Source organism: Falco biarmicus, chromosome 11 (assembly GCF_023638135.1).
Source record: "Falco biarmicus isolate bFalBia1 chromosome 11, bFalBia1.pri, whole genome shotgun sequence".
In the NCBI taxonomy this organism is placed as follows: domain Eukaryota; kingdom Metazoa; phylum Chordata; class Aves; order Falconiformes; family Falconidae; genus Falco; species Falco biarmicus.
In genome coordinates, this window is record NC_079298.1 from 6,738,300 (window position 1) to 6,752,496 (window position 14,197).

A 14,197-nucleotide genomic window follows, 5' to 3' on the forward strand; every position below is an offset into this window, starting at 1 on the left:
GAAGGGCCCTTTTATTTCCTTTTTCTTTCTCCGCCTGAGTTCATTCTCTCCCTTTGGGGAAGCCAGGTTCAAAGACATGCCAAATGCATCAAAACCTTCCCAATAAAGTCCCTTTCACCTCCTGGTGGAGCGGGAGCGTGCTGGGAGCGCTGGGTCCGCCAGTGACTTTCAGGACTGTGTGTGGCAAATTGTGTGCACAGCTCCCAAAACAATGCCCTGAATCGGACATCTAATTCCCTGGAAATTAAATCCCTCAGCTGGTCAAGGAAAACAGGAGCCAAAGGGATTAAACAGTGCAGCAGGGAGAATCTTTGGGGCTTGATGGGGCGGGGTTTGGTTCTTGTGGGTTTATTCGTTTTGGGGGTTTTTTTGGCAGAGGGGTAACAAAGTAGTGCTTTAGTGTTTCTTCCATCCCCATTTTAATTTGAACCATGCATCCCTCCCTTCTCCTCGTAATCCCTGATCCTCACTGCCATGGGAGAAAAATACTTGTCTCAGGTCTGTGCTGATGACCCAACAGGTGAGCTCCTTCCTGGCAAGCACTGCCCTGTTTCTGGCTGCAGAATTCATTTCTGTGGCCATGGAGTGAACGAAGGGGGATGCTGCAGACACAAACCCCCTCCCCATGGCTGCAGGCATCCCGCATCACGTCAGGTCCCCGCTAGTGCCTGCAGCTCCCAGCAGCTCCCTGGCAATTTGCCTTTGCTCAGTCCTGGGCTGTTTATCCCGGTACAAACTTGGCCAGGACTGGAGCCGTTTGGGTGTCAGGGAGGCCAGAAATGAGGCTGAGGCATTCCCATTGATTTTTTGCTGCCAGTTTATTAAATATGAGAAGGTCCAGCCATGGATGCTCTGGTACAGCGCAGCGAGTGGCTGGATGCTGGATAAAAGCGCAGTCTCTGCTCCTTAGGAAGCGATCTTTCCCCACAGGGCTACTTTTTAACTGCTACAAGTCAAAACTTAACGGGCCTAGCAGTGGCAATTTTTTTTTTCCCTTAAAAAAATCAGTTTCCTATGTATTTTTACTGACAAAAGCCTGAAGCTTCCTTTATATGCTTTATTTTCTTTCTCCTCTGAAACGATCGTTAGACAAAAGCAGTTTTGCTGCTGGTTAATCAAGAGAGTGATGTGGCCCTGCATTTTAATCCTAAACCAATTAGCAGGATTTGACATCATGCCATTAGACTGCTTGAAACAAAAATCAAGGACAGCGTAATGCAGCTAGAAAAGAACAATAACCATCAGCACTGCCCTGTCAAAGGGGAAGGAAGAAATTTGGCTGCGTGTGTAATTTCCAAGCAATCCCCCTTCCCTCAAACCTGAGCATTCAAATGAGGGAGCTAAATAATAATGAGAGGGGAAAATGTGCAAGCTGTAATCACATGACCTTAAACTGCACCAGTTTTAAAAGCAGAAATCACTGTTCTTGCTCCTGAGCCGATGCAAATTGGTTGCAGTTTTAAATCCTGAGTTCTGTTTTATGATTTCTTGAGCGGGTGTTTTGTGCTTTGCTTTGCAGGCAGGTTGAACGCACACCGGGAACGGCAGCATCTCTGATGCAGCTGTAGAGTGAGGGACCCTGGTGTGAACATGCCAGCATCCCTAAGAAACAACTTCCCGGTCACGTAAGTATCTGCTTTGCCCAAACCACCCTAAAATAATTAATGAACAAAGCACCTTTTAGCAACTGTACTTTTTGCTGGCAGAAATGCACCTTACAGCTGATCCCACAGCGGTAGTGCAGCCTTAGCCGGTGGCAGGGACTGGAGCTGGGCTGGCAGGCATTAGCCTGGCCACGGCTACTGCCGGCAGGCAGAAATAAGCCTGGCGAAGATGTGGTGAGAACAAAAATGCAGGCAGGCCCTGGGGTGCAGTATTTGAGGGATGAATGCCTAAAGCACATCGGGGACTCCGCGCCTTGCTGCGCTCTCGAGGCTGGCAGTGGAGAGCTGGAGCCAGGAGTGAAACCCAGCGTCTCATAAAAGCAGCATATGGATGGAGCACAAATGGATGGGGTTTTATGTCCTGTGCAATATTTTCATTGATATTTATTTTGATTTAATTTGGCTAATGTGCAGGAAAAATGAAAATGCGCTATGCTACTCAACATCTGATGAGGAGACGAATGCTTTTTAAAATTAGTATTCCCACATAGGCAGTGATCTTTAAGGTCTGCCCAGCAACTGTGCTGGAAAATCATGAGTCACTCCATGTAAATCATGAGATGACCCTCAGAGCAGCAGACTTTTTTAAAAAATGTTGAATTGTTTCAGTTAGCATTACAGTTTCTAGTCTTTCTGCTTCAGCCTTTTGTCCGTAACTTAATTTTCCTTTTAATAAAAGTGGAGTTTCCAACAGCCTCAAACCATTTCAAAGAAAGGGAGGTTTTAAAAAAATTAATAAAATACCATAAGATTCATGATAAAATGGTGAACAATGGCAATGGTCGTTATCCCTGCTTTGAGAGAAGAGAGGTTGAAGCAGAGCCAGGGAGGACAGGAGCAATGGTCACTAACTGTAGCGTGAGGTTGGAGACCAGGGTGCAAATCTCTGCGAAAGACTTCCAGGGTGAACCTGGGCAAGTGACATAACCCTTCCTCTCTCGTAGCTGCCATCTGCAATACAGGATAAAAAGAGTCCATTTCCTCCACGGGGACCTGTAGAAATAAATGCCTTAAAACTGGTGAGGGGTAGCAGCGATGGCAGGGCCACGTGCAGTCTGGGAAGGAACAAAAAATAATTCTGCAAAGGTGGTAGCAACAGATAAATCCTTGCCTTCCCACCAAAGCAGCACTCCAAAGCTTTGTGACTCTCAGTTTTGGGGGGATAAATTTGTGAGAAGAGGTTAGGGTGGCTAACGTGAGCAGGGGCTGAGGGACACCCAGAGCATCCCCCCCCAAACCCCGCGCTTCACCCCGCTGAGGCATCCCCCCAGGGCTGCCTCCTACTGCAAAACTGGGATTGTAATGTCCCAGTTCCCTCGCCTGTTAATAAAGGAACAAAAAGCGCATTTGCCTCCTCAAGGGTGTTGTGAGACAAAGTTGGTAAGTGTTGAAAAGAAACCCAAACCGGAGGAGAAAGCTGGCTTTGTTGCCTTCGGACACAGACCACCGCAGACCTTGCTCAAATTTTGCTGTAACATCTCTTGAATGAAAACGTGTTCTCCCAAAAAACCCATCAAACACGTCCTGACTTGAAACGGCTGCCAGGGTAGTGAAAGGAGCCGCAGATTATAGATCCTCGGGGCTCTTGTGGCAGCAAAATGTTTGTCCCGTGGATTTGGGCTGAATCCAATGTATCCAAAAAGTGCTCAGAGTGACTGTTTAACCCATCCTGTAGGGAAAAAGAAAAAAAAAAAAAAAAAAGAAAAAAAGAAAAGAAAAGAGCTAAACAAACCAAAAAGGCAAAACAAGAAACAACAGCAAGAAAACCCCTTTATATTAAAATAGTAATAAAATTGAGACACTAGCCAGGGAAAAGGAAATTCAGAACGTCAAAGGGTAAACCTCAGCCTGATTCTTAAACTGAACTGGAAAATAAAGGAAAAAAAAGAAAATTAAATTCAATTGGTCAGACTTTGTAAACTGGGCTTGGGGCTTAATAAAGTAAAGTGCTCTCCGAGGACAACAGCAACACTGAACTTCTGAATCTTCAGAGCTGGAGAGGGCATCTTAAGGTACCATGCAAAAAGATAAGATATTATCTAAAAGATTACTGATCCCGTGTTTCTTCTACCCTGTATCTCGCTGAGATCTACAAAAGTGAAAGCCACGTGCACATTTTTTAAACTTTTGTTGATATCACAATGTGCATACTGTGATGACAGCCTCTGGAGGAAAATAATGATGATTTTTTTTTTAAATAGGAATATGTTTGAAAAAACCTGTTCTAATCTAGAGAAAAATCTAAGAACAGTAAAAAAAAATTCTCTAATCCAAGACTAGAACAAAATTATCACAAAAGGAAGCAGAGGAAGGGGTGTACCCACAATCTGCTATAACTGCAGAATTAATTACTGAAAATGATGAAAGAAATGGAAGCTTTAAGAGAATGGTGGTTTTCTGCTGTATTCTGGGCAAGCAAATATATCAGTCATCTGAGATGGTAACAGGATTCAGAGAAAACACTGCAACTGCTTGGTGGATTCCAGGTGCATATTATATTTGTAAATACAGAGTTTTTATCCTTAGTAAAAAAGAAAGACTTGCCTCTCTGAGATCTTTGGGTTTGCTTGTTTAATTCCTAGCCTCAGAAAACAAAACCTTTTTTTTTTTGAATTATTTGTCCATTTTTGGTTTTCAGCTGCAAAGTCAGTCTCCTTAGGCTTGCATTAATTTGATGTGTATCCATCTTAATTCAAGCTGATCCATTTTAATCTTGGCAGCATATCGATAGCAAACGGGGACAAAACGCCATTCGGTGAACTCCACTGTACCAGCAACACCAGAGACAAAACAGAAAACCTGGGGATGTTTCCTGGAATCGATTCCTGGGCTGCAGCTCAGTCTTCGTATGTATATGATTTTATTTTATTTTTTTATAGCCGAGCAGTTATCACCATAATTGTATTTGTAATTTCAAGGGTGCATTATCATACTAATGGATGATGAGCACTCAACAGTCACGAGAAACATTAATTAAAAAAGAAGTCCTCCTGTCCTAGCAGGGAGATTGTTCCCTAATCCCCATTATGGAAATCGGTTAAGCCAAGAGAATATTTCCTTTATAGTTTCAGCTCTTCAGAAAGCCTTTGATGTCCTAAGCCAAAGCAACTACCCATCAGGAACTGAGAGACGTACTTTGTTCCCCCATGCCAACTCTTTACTTATGTCTGTCATTTAATTTCCCCCATAATATGGGGGAAAGTCTTAGCCAACATCTTCATTTTTGTTCATTAGTGAAATCATGGTAATAATACCACTTTGCACTTAGCTCTCTCCTAGGCACTTTGGTGGTATCTGTCACTGTGGTGTGTATAGAGAGAAAACCCTCCATCCAAAAATCACCAGTCAGTAAAGTTTCTGAATATAAAAAAGGTTGAAGCACTACAGGACTGTATTATTATCACTTAAAACTCTGAGAGGCATTAAAATTATGAGTGTGGGAAAGGTGTAAAATGTAGCTGGCTGCCTTGGTATCACTGGGGCTGTCAGTGAGCTCTGCTCTCCATCTCTGCCCCAGGCTTAGCAGTCACTCTTCTCACTCGGTCTTGCTGTTTCTTCCTCAAATAAGAGGTCATTTTTTTGCTGTGCCAGAAGGTGCTCTGTGCATCCATTATTATGCTGTCCTTCACAGCTTTAATCTGCCTAGGTAAGCTGCATCCCTAAATAGTTTGAAAGGCGATAAAATAGGTACACAAAAAAATTACCGCAGCTTCTATGTTCTAGAAGGGGTGGGGTGAGGGGGAGGGGGGATGTCCTGAAGAGCTCTCTTTATTAATATGAGATGGCAAATATTTTTTCCTGTTTATTAAATCATGTGAAAGGTTAATTATGGTTAGCGACTGTGGGTAGAAAACAATTCTTGGAAGATGCTTTTGTAACAACAGGTTGGCAGTATGCAGAAGCCATCTGCTTCCTGCAAATGTTAAGGTACAATCTCAAACTTGTGAGGTTAAAAATTACAGATTGCAGAGTAGTTTGGTAGAAGGAAAATCCATGTTGTGTTGATGTAAAGTTGCTCAGTCTCCTTGACACACAGCCTGGAAGGAATGCCAAGTTCCCTAAAGGACGGTATTTGGCTGGAGAGGACCCTCGCTTGGGGTATTCTGTACTCGCACTGGCTGTCTACAAAGCTAATTAAGCTGTTTTTGTGCAGTGATTCATCTTTTTTAATACAGAAATTAGTTTCAAATCCTGACCCACGAAGAAGAGTGGATTGTGGATATAATATTCTGCTTTCAAGCAGGGAATTCAGCTTCTTCCATGGAAGAGGATAAAACGCTGTCATCGTTATCAAGGTGATGCGCTCATGAAACTTGTTGCTTCAATCCACCTAGTTGTGACTGCAAAGTCTTCATGGTAAGGACTGTCTGTTTGAAAAGGAAGAGCTGTCACCCTCATTTTATAGAGTAAGCTCGGCAAAAAGATATTAAATTATTTGTCCAAGAGCATGCAGGGAGGTTGTGGCTAATGGAATTAAACCCAGATTTTTCAGATCATAGTGAAGTGCCTTAACCACAAAATGATTCTTCCTCTCTGTGGGTCAGCTACTGTAACTTCAGTATTTGGGCTGGGTTTTCAAACGTTTGTCTTCTTCCAAGGATCGAGTTTAATTCTGCTGAATTTTCCACTTCCATGAAAAACATCGCCCAGTTTATCTTTCCTCTCTACAAATAACTTTTCCCAAATTTACTTTCTCCCCACCAAGGAAACGCAGGCTGAGACACCAGTAAGAGGAAGGATGGGGAACTGCCATCACCAGGTCTGTCCCTGTTGCTTTTCAGCCAAATAGGCAGAAACTTTTTTATTTTGTTTCCCCCCCAGACACTGATCTGGGGCAATGTCATGCAACCTTCAGCCCCTTTCCTGCTCTCATAATTTACTTACAAGACCTCCCCATGCTTGCCCCCAGGAGCTGGCTGCTGAAAGTCTGCCGTGTAAAAAGGCTCATTTCCAAATGTTGCCGGTAACGGAGACACTGAGTTGTTTACTGTGCAATAAAATGATTCAGGGCCTCATTTCTAGTGCCTCTACCCTGAGCAATTTTGTCAAGGCTACGCATGTGTACAGGGCTCTCTCCTCCAGCACTGCCTTATTTTTTGACAGATGCTTTCCAGCTAGATGGCTTCTTCTTTAAAGCATTCTGTAAAGTGGTTTTATCTTCCCCCTTTGCGCTGGAGCTAGTGATCCACTCCATTATCGACACCTCCTGCCAAGAACGGTGACCTGCTGTTAAAAGCCCTGCGGGTGGAGGAGGAAGGGGCTGACCCCTTGGGCAATGCTGCAGAACACCTTGCCATTATCTCCCGGTCATTTATCACAGCCTTGCTGCCCGGTGCTCACAGCTTGACTGCCCTCACCAGAATCGTTAGCGGCAGGACCTGCACTAATCTGCATTGTCCCCTTCTGCTGCCATCAGTGCTGCGGTCTCATTGCATGCACGGTCCTGAGCACGGCTTCTGATGGGCTGCAATTGATGGGTTCTTCTATTTCTGGGCTGAAACCACTGATGGGGAAGAAGGAGCCAGCTTTATTCATCTGCCTGTCATGTTGTCAACAGGCCTGGACCTTTCTTTCTCTTCTTCCTACTCTCATCTCTTCAAGGAAATTGAAGATCTTTACGGGTAATATCAGTAACGCTTTTATCAGGCTTCCTGGAGCGCCCTGTGAGAGTTGGCTGCATGTGAGGGACTGAGGCACACAGAAATTAGGGATGAGATTTTTCAATCCCACCAAAGGGATTTGGATGCCCAGCATCCATTAAAATGAGTAACAGTTCCTGTCCCGCCCTAAATGGCCGGAGCCCAAATTGCTCCACGAGATGGAAACCATCTTGGTTAATGCATGGACACTTAAGCCCTCAGCGTCTGACTTCACTTATATTTTATTTCCAGCAAACTTAGTTGATCATGTCCAATGAAACACTTGCACCCCCCCCACCACCACCCATTACCCGCTCCCTGACAGCTCATCGGGCCATCGCTTGCCAGCTCCGCTATCAGGGGAAGGTGATGAAGGTAGCTAATTTGTTTGCAAGTTGGTGAATGATGTAAAAGGTTCCTCGTCCATCATAATAAAGGCTCTCGAAAAAAACGAGACAAATGGTCCTTCCTCTCATTTCGCCTGCACTATACGGGGACATTTGAAACTGAGGGAAAGTTCAGTGTAGCCATATGTATGGAGGCATGCACACAAATCACAGCTGCTGTTAATTGGATCCAGAAATCTAATTGGTCCCTCATGGTTGGCCAGCATTACATATAGGGTCATAGCAGCGGTGATGTGGGATCCGCAGGGACTTGGTCCACTCAACTTGGCAGCCTGGTAACAGGGGGCCGTGCTGGCACCATGGCCCGGGCCAAGCTGGGGTGCTACTCTCCGTAGCCAGGAGCGCAGAGCTGCCCCAAGCAGCTCAGGCTGCTCTTGCTTTCCCTGACCTGCCAAGGGGGCTAAGCCGCTTGGAGCATCAGCATGGGTCGCTCACTAAGCAGAGCAGGCATCCAGGGCCCTGCCCAACTTGAGGGGGGATGAGGACATAAAATAATATAAAATAACATAAAATAATGTAAAATAACTCCAGGTGGTTGAACTGATTAATGCCTCACCCAGAAAGCATCCCTACACCCAAGCGTTGAGAAACACCTCTTAAATTGCCAGAAATAGGATGTTTCCTGCATCCCCTTCCTGCCCAGTGTGCATTGCAACCTGCTTCTCTGTGCTAAGGACTGTTGGTCTTTTTTAACCCTTTTTAGGACCATTATCATACCATCCACCTCCACACGTGAGCCGAACCAGTCGCTTGGGACTTGGACGTTCCCAAGGTACGTAGAGCCAAGGGGCCTGGGAAAGTGGGGAGGAAAGCCCCAGGTTTTGGTCTCGGGTCCATTTTAGTCCTGGAGAAGGCTCTGAGTCTTCTTATATTATGCAAATCTCCTCAGCCAATCCTGATTTTAATAAAGTTGATTAATCATTGTGCTGTGGACAAGGACAGTTATTCCCTGACTTATGCTACGGCGTTTATTGAAGCTGTATCCTTAAATGAATTACTGCAGGGATCATTAAATTTTGACTTAAATTGGACATAGTAAGCTCATTTAAAAAAATAAAAAGCTTAGCAAGTTATATATAAACTAGAGGAAAAATTAATCTTCTCAAACTGTCTCCCATCTTCTTTTCAAGCAGGAACCTAAAGGGCAGATTTGCAAAGGGGACTTTTAATTTGCAGGGCAAATTTTCACGAGGGCACTTTGAAGCTGCATTTGTGCAAATCCTAAATTGAATTGTGGGCTCAAGATTTGGTGCTTTATTCTCATTCAGCTCAACGGGTCCCCAGATTTGGGGTTGGCAGTAGAAATATTGCTCCCCTGGAGAGAGAAGGGGAAAGCTGTCGCCCTGCCCCTGCGTAGTGCCAGAGGGCTCAGTGGGAAGTGGATGCCACTCCATGAACAGGTAAGGGTGGATTTGGGGGGAAAACAGGGTGAAATGGAAAAGCTGGCAGCATGTGCCCACTGCCTTTGCCATGGTATCATTGGGAGCCATGCCCTGCACTGGGGGAGCTGGAGGGGAGCAGAGACCCAGAGAAGAGGCAGGCAATTTTTATTGGGATTATGCTAAAAGGTCACATAAAAGATCCCACCATTGGTTGATGGCTTTAGGGTTGCAGTATTCATTCACTGAGGGTTTTTAGAGGGAGTATGGAAATGTTGAACATAGGTCTAGTCTTTTGCTTCGCAAGCATTTTAAAACAGTTCAGTACTTGTTTGTTTGATTCTCCATGTATAAAACTGTTAACGTTACTCCTCGGTGCTGAGGATACCCACAGGAATGACCACAGTGCCTCGATGCACCGGGGCACGGGTGGGAAGGAGGTTTCCAAGCCCCTGTCCCATCTGCTGCGGTTTCCTGAGAGCATCCCTGAGAGCAGAGCTAGGCAGACCATCAGCCACTCAGTTTGGGGTAGCAGGGGAGCAGGTACGACCCCACTGAGTCCCTCCAGATGGGATAGTACCATGCAAAACCCCAAACCCCGAAGCCTGTGCATAGCAACATTCAGTATGCATTTATTAAATAAAAGAGGACTGTACCTCTGCCTATGGATATCGGTTTCCATTAAGGGGGGAAGACTATAAGCAAAAGTAAGGTGATAAAGCAGGGGGCTTTGAAGTAGTAATATTCAGATCCCTCTTGATATCCAGCTTGTACATTCAAGTCACACTTATTCATCCCACCTTACGCATCCCAGTCACACCATCCCGGGGGAAGGGGTGAGCTCAGAGGGTAAAGGGATTGCAACTACATGCACTGCATCAGCCTGTTCTCCATTTTCCATGCCTCTCTGTATTTTAATTAAAAATCTTAATTAATTTTTCACTTTGTGTCAAAACTTCTTTCAGCACGACTATCAATGATGGACATACCTCTTGGGGAATGAAGCATTCTGCTAGAGAAGGGGAAGATACTTTTTTTAAATGACTGTTGTGCAGCAAACCTGGAAGGGCTGCAGTTTACCACCTCTTGCTTGGTCATGGCAGGATCAAGCTGCTGCTCTAACACGAGATTTCAAGGCAGGTACTAATATTTTTTTAAAATGCAAACTGTGCTATGCTTCGGATCTTTAATACATAAAATACATTTATTTAAACAATAAATGCAGAACCGCATATGCATGCCAAAAAAACCAGAAGGAAAATAACGTAAAGCTTCCACGCCTCTGTGCTTTGTGCTTTCTGGCTGGGGGCTCAGCAGCCGGGGTGTTCGCGTCTTCCTCTGTAACCCCAAAGCGCTTTTTCTCTCCATGGAAATTTCTATTGCATCGCCATCTCGTGGTTTTCTGCAAAAATTGCTGGTGCTGCAGAATGCCTGCCTTACACTGCCGGTGTTTAATTGCACGATGACACCTATTAAAAGGTAATATCCACTGGACATGAGGTGCATAGGTAATTGCAATTACTATTGCATAGCCGGGCCCTTAACAGTGAAGCTGGGGAGGGAGAGATGCGGGGACTTCAATTACAATTTGTGCACTCGTGGGGCTCGGCGCTGCCTTTCACATTGCTGTCCGCGTGTGGGCTCTCATCCACGGCCTTGTTACTCACTCTCCTGCGTTACATGGACTTGGGAGTGCTGGAGAACATTGTCCAATGGATTTTGTTTTTGCAAATGCAAAGAAAGGTATATACATGGGAAGGACCAAGAGCAAACTCTGCTCCAAATGATTCAAGACACCAGGGCTGTTATTTAGAGGATGATATACAGCATGCTTATGTCTATGCAATAGACACATTTTCTTTCTTTCACATCTTTTTACTTCTTTAATTAGTTTGAGCTGCACTGAAACTATGAAGGGCAAAAACCAGATTTATGAAGTTTTTTACATTGTAATTTTGGCACTGGTAATGGTTTGGAAATGGTCACTTACTTCAGCCTACACTACTGTTTCTGTTTACACAAAGGTGTGGGGTTTGTGAAGATTACAATGAAGTTTAGTCACATGAACGTGCCTCGCACCTAAAGTTTATAAAAGGCTGTCAAAACCTGAGCTCTCAAATTAATTTGAACATGTCCCAGCAGTGGTCATCACCAGGTAAAAAAACCTCCAGGCCTTAAATCAGCTTAGTGAGGCAGGGCTGTGCAAGAGCCCCTCTGTGCAGGGAGGTGAGCAGGGGGCTGTGGGTGCAACGAGGGATGGTTGTGAGGTTGCAGGCACAGGGCTGTGATTGCACGGAGGAGTTGCCACAAGGTTGCAAGCATGGGGCTGTGATTGCAAGAGGGGATTGTTGTGAGCATGGGGTTGTGGTTGCGAGGAGGGATGGTTGCAGGGCTGCAAGCCCAGAGCTCCCCATCTGCACTGGGTGCTCTCTGCATCCCCTGGACTGAACCCTCTGCCCTGGAGCTGGGCTCCCTGGGGCTGCGTGAGCTGCCCCAGACCAGAGGGACCCACAACAGCCCCAGTCTTGCAGTCGCAGCACCTTTTCTGGCTGGTGAAGCAGCGTGCAGGGGGTGAAGCACTCCAACCCACTGTGGAGATGAGTTGCAGAAATGATCATCAGGCTGAAAATCTCAACTCCAAGCATGCCAGCAACAGCTCTCCAGTCCAGCCCGCTCTGTTGCTCAGGTCAAAATTTCCTCACCATGGTTTCATCCTGCTGGAAATGTAGTAAGTCTTTCCAGGAGGCTGCATATGTGCCCCTGGTTTTCCTCAGCAAGGCAAGGAAAGCAGGAATGTTGAAACTCAGCCGGAGGTTGGGAAATTGCCCCCCTCTAATACAAGCCAGACCCATGGAAACCCTCCAGGTCTCAAAAGCCCTCATCGGCCCAATCAGGACTTTGATGACGAAAAGCAGAATAAAAGTGAACAGGAAGAAAGTGAGTTTAAACAAGCTCAAACAAGAAACAGCAGATTTTGAGAAAGCGAAGTGAGCAGCAATGGGCAGCCCCAGCTGTTTGAGCTGCCCCAGAAAAAGCCAAGAAACCATGGAAAATGACATGTTGTGGTGAACGGCACAGATCCCCAGGTCTCTCCATAGCCATGTGCATACGACCATGAGCACTATGAACAAGGAAGGACAATGTGTAAATCACTAAGCAGTTTTGCTGGTGAAGAGTCCAAGTGAAGCCAGTTTTTTGCTCAGCTTTGGTGCTTTCTGCTGACAGCTGACCCATTTTCCCACGAAAAATCACCCTGAAGGTGCTGGCCAGTGGCCTTCTGCTGCACATCTCCAGGGCATATCAGCTCTGCTGCCCCATCCTCACCCCTGCTGGGTACCCTCCACACCCCCTGTTTACAACCAGTTGGAGGAAAACACAGGGTGCTGTCCCCCCCATTGTCTCCCCTCACCCTGCTAAGCCTCAAACAGGGTTTTGCTTTGCTCCCAGGACCATGCCATGCGCTTCGTGCTGCTTCCCTCCAGCCCAAGGAACGTCAGGAACAAGGCAGTGCAGAGGCCCTTTGGGCAGGCTGCTGGGTGGGACGTTACTGTTGCATTTGGGACTACTCTTAGGGCAGAGCAAACACTGTTTCGGCAATGGCAGCGATCTGTGGGTGCAGGGAGGACGGCCTGCAGCGGGACCTGGGGAGGAAGGAGTAGTGTTTGGCACACAGCACCTTTGGAAGTAGCTAATCTATATTATTAGGCATTGTAAAGCATTTCAAGAGGCAGGTTCCAGCTTACGTTTCACTCCACCATGGAACAAGTTCAGACACAAATGAGACATGAATGGCTTCCTTTACACCAGTTGCCTCTCAGCAATGTTGAGATTTAATTAATCCCTTTCTGGGAATAATGTACAGTATTACCCTAATCTCTAATGCAGGATATCAGTGCTAATGCTCAGCATAAAAACTGAGGCTTGTGAAACGTACAGCTGGAAACACGGCCATGCCCCCACCGGTCGGACTGCTGCGAGCAGCTCTGCTGTGATCTGGCTGGCCTCAGCACTCCCGCTGCTGGGGGAGCTGAAATACTTGCTGCTGGTGGTACTCAGGGCTGTGGTTTTGTGCTGAAGCTTTGCTACAAGCCAAGAGAATTGTACAGCCATGTGAGTCCCAGCTTTCCTGTTCTCTGCTTCAGTCCTGGCCATGTAGCCAGTCCAGCTTTTGGTACCATATTACCCACTGAAGGGGAGCAAAGCCACCCAAGGAAGGCAAGTCTTCCCAGGCATTGATGGGAAATGGGTTCATGCAGTCTTCCTTTAATTTAGCCTTGCCAGAAAACCTGCAGAGAAAGCTTCAGCGGCTGGCTCCCACCTCCCAGCACCTCCCTGGGAGGTGGGTGCCCACATCAAGCTGGTGGAGCTGCTCAGAGGGGAAGGAGGCAGATTTCACTCAGGAGTGTTTGAGCAGGATGGGCGGCTTGTGTGTGCTTAGCCAGCTTTGCAGTGAAGGAGGATTGCCTCTTTTTCTAGAGCCATCAACTGAGAGACAGGAGCCTGTGTCCCTTGGGTCGCTTTGGTAGCACTGAGTATTCCTGACAGCCCGTCCCCTCAACCCTCGAGTTCCTGCTCTCCCCTCGGCTCTTGCACATACACGGCCACCTGCTGCCAAACTGCCCTGACCCCATCTGCTCCACTTTTCATCTGCATCTCCTGGAAACCACTCTTCTTCCTCACCCTTTGCCCTAGGTTATCTATAAAGGGCTAATCCCAAAGCTAGTGGTGTCAAAGAAAGGGCTGCCATTGACTTCAGGAGACTGCAAGGACCTTAGCTGCTCACTTCAGGGTGGATTCTTAATAGATGATTAAACAGAGGAGAACAGCACAGGCTCATCATTGGGACACTTTTCTAAGTGAGCCTGCATGTGATTTCTTTCCCCCAGGAGAATGCAAAATGTGAGGGATTGGAACAGGTTGATGCTCACCGGTGTTCTTTGACAGGGCTTATCTTCATTTGCATTTTTGTAGGTGAGAAGTGAAACGCTGGTCGGGTTTTGAATGAAAACTGCAGCAATTTCAGTGCAGAATATCAAGACATGTGCTCTGGGTCGTCATGCACAGAATCCAACTGGAGAGGATCAAAGGAAAAGGGTCTATTTTTGGTT

General features: G+C 46.2%; 1 long non-coding RNA gene across 1 annotated transcript; it reads left to right on the forward strand.

The window, feature by feature from the left end:
- Nucleotides 1–1,536: 1,536 nt before the first annotated feature.
- On the forward strand, nucleotides 1,537–6,838 carry LOC130157226 (uncharacterized). Its single transcript, XR_008824736.1, has 3 exons — nucleotides 1,537–1,625; nucleotides 4,385–4,510; nucleotides 5,908–6,838. It is a non-coding gene; the product is annotated as an uncharacterized LOC130157226 (long non-coding RNA).
- Nucleotides 6,839–14,197: the final 7,359 nt, after the last annotated feature.